This window comes from Triticum urartu, chromosome 6A (assembly GCF_056163025.1).
Source record: "Triticum urartu cultivar PI428250 chromosome 6A, HENAU_Tu73, whole genome shotgun sequence".
NCBI lineage: Eukaryota > Viridiplantae > Streptophyta > Magnoliopsida > Poales > Poaceae > Triticum > Triticum urartu.
In genome coordinates this window covers 401,078,048-401,080,454 of record NC_141878.1, presented here as the reverse complement: position 1 = coordinate 401,080,454, position 2,407 = coordinate 401,078,048, and the positions used below count along the sequence as shown (strand labels likewise).

At 48.3% G+C, this 2,407-nt stretch overlaps 1 pseudogene; it reads right to left on the bottom strand.

Moving 5' to 3' along the window:
- Positions 1 to 413: 413 nt before the first annotated feature.
- Positions 414 to 2,028, bottom strand: LOC125517579 (uncharacterized; annotated as a pseudogene).
- Between the last annotated feature and the right edge of the window lie 379 nt (positions 2,029 to 2,407).

The following is a 2,407-nucleotide window of genomic DNA, read 5'->3' as shown; positions in this document are numbered from 1 at the left end:
AGGAACATATTAACTAATTTGTTAAAAGAGTTCTGCTGATCAGTATACTGATCCCTTGGGCCTTGTGTGGAGTGGATAGCATATACCACATGGTTCATTGCAAGCATAGCAAGTAAGCAAGCACATCATCCATCTAGACTATTATAATGGAGATGTTAGAAAGCCACAAAAGCAACTGAAGCAATTGCAGGAAAGCTAATTACATCAACTTAAAAGATGTTCTACAACTCAAATTCCATTCCTTCTCTTCTTCCGTCTAACAGATTATTAACAAAGTGAATTGAACTATCAAATACATAATGCTCCTACAGTTAAGCAGCCATGTTAAACTAAACCCACAATTTACTTGCCCACTCAACTAGCAAGTGACTAAGATCGACACATCACTTACAGATAAACTCTCAAGAGTATGATTAGAAGGGGAGAAACAAACCAGGCAGGACGGCGCGGGAGGGGAAGAGCTCCTGCATCATGCCCTCACGCTCCTCGAGGAACTGCTCCGGGGTGAGTAGGCTAGCGAGGCTGCACTCGTTGATGAAGATGTGCGCTGACTCGGTGGCCTTTTCACCCATCATATTGGTCTTGAGGGACCAGTCGAACACCTTGCCGTACCTCGCGAGATCTTCTCCTGCACCTCCGTGTCTGCGCCCGCCCACACCAAGCCATAGAATCAGGCAAGACATTGAAAACAATAGGGCGCAAGAAACAATAGGTAGAGGTGGGGAGCAGGTACCGAGGAGGAGGCCGTCCATGTAGAATATATGGCACACCAGAACCACAAATTCATGGCCAAGAGCACATTTATGTGCCATAATCCGGTGTATTCGTAGTATGTCACATGAGTTTCTGGACTAAGAGGCAGCTTGTAAGAAAGCAAGAGGAAAAACTATAGCCATCCATTGAATTGCACGAGGAGAGTCAGAGCAGATAGAGCTGCATAAAGAGGCTCCTGGAAATGAAACAATAGCAAGTAATGTAAGAAAGTGAACATGAGAAACAAAGTGATTTAACCGTGGTACTAGACACAAAGTGATAAAGACTAACATGGAGCTAGAGGTATCCGAAACATAGAAGCACGTTTGAGAGGCCATTTGCCATGATACTTGACCGGCCCTAGTCCAAGCTCTTCCCTTTCCTGCTCTCTTTCCATCATACAATGGTATCGGTATTCGCTATTGCAGTTCCACTCCTTCCACTTCAAGTACAATGGCTCGTGCGCGTACCATGCTTTACCACTAGGCTGGTCATTGGTCAGCACAATACAATGTTTAATAGAATCCTCTTTCAGGGTGCCAGTTCTTTGACATTCTTCGAAGCAAGCTCTGGTAAAAAAGGGAAGGAAAACATGAGTAACTACTAGCATGCTGGTTGGTTGCTAGTCAAGTCAGTAGCTCGAAGTGTATGAACAAAATCAGCGCATCTTCGTAAAGCCAAATACAATAGCTTCTTTGTTGTTGCTAATGTTCCTGAATTTGAAATTCTGGATATTACTGAATTTGACATCTAAATATTATCGCGTGGCTGCAAGCCCACCACAGAGAAACAGGGGGGATGGATTCAACCGCATCTAGATATTCCCAGCTCTAACTACAAAACCAGTTGCAGTTCCCTAGAAACCACGGTAGTACTAGTACTAGTATCAATGTTAATCCACCAATCAACAGCATGTGGTAGAATATAGTACTCTACTAGAAATAAGACGAGAGCTGCGTACTATTAGCACATAGCTCTACGTGTATCACCCGGTTGCTTGTCCGCGATACTGTTGCACAATAGGCAATCATAATCCGAGACAAGAAGTCGAGCAGGCCACACGCAAGGGATGGGAACCACCCCAACCACGAGGAGATTAAACAAGGGATGAATCTAGGGGAGGAAGTCTCACCTGTAGAGCGGATCGGCATCGCCCTCCGAGATGTCGTCGGCCGCCGCAAGAGCAGCAGCCAAGGCCGTGGCCACGAGGCCGAGGAGCAGCATTAGTGGCCCTCTCCTAGTGGGAGTGCAGCCTGTAGAGCAGCAACCTCTCATGTGGATGATATAGGTCGGTAACAAGTGGTAGGGCAAGGTCCGTGGGATTGGGAGGTGGAGATCGAGCGAGGAAGGAAGGGATGCAACGAACCTGAGCTGAGGGGGGAGAAGGGAACCTGAGCCGAGGTTGGAGCCCAACCATGCGAGCAGTCGAGCAGGGGATTGAGCTAGGAGGCGCTGGTGATCTAGCCAGGCAGGGGCGCGGTCAACGCCCTTGACACCACGTGTGTGAGTGCACTCGATGTGTCTTGGCAAGGGCGGTGCTTGATGCAGGGGGACTTGATGCGTTCGAGGAGTGATGGGATGAAGTGGAGGAAGAAAGCTAGGGAGGTCCGGCGGGCGGCGGGACAGCGGACTTGGGCGGTGGAGCTCAACGCGG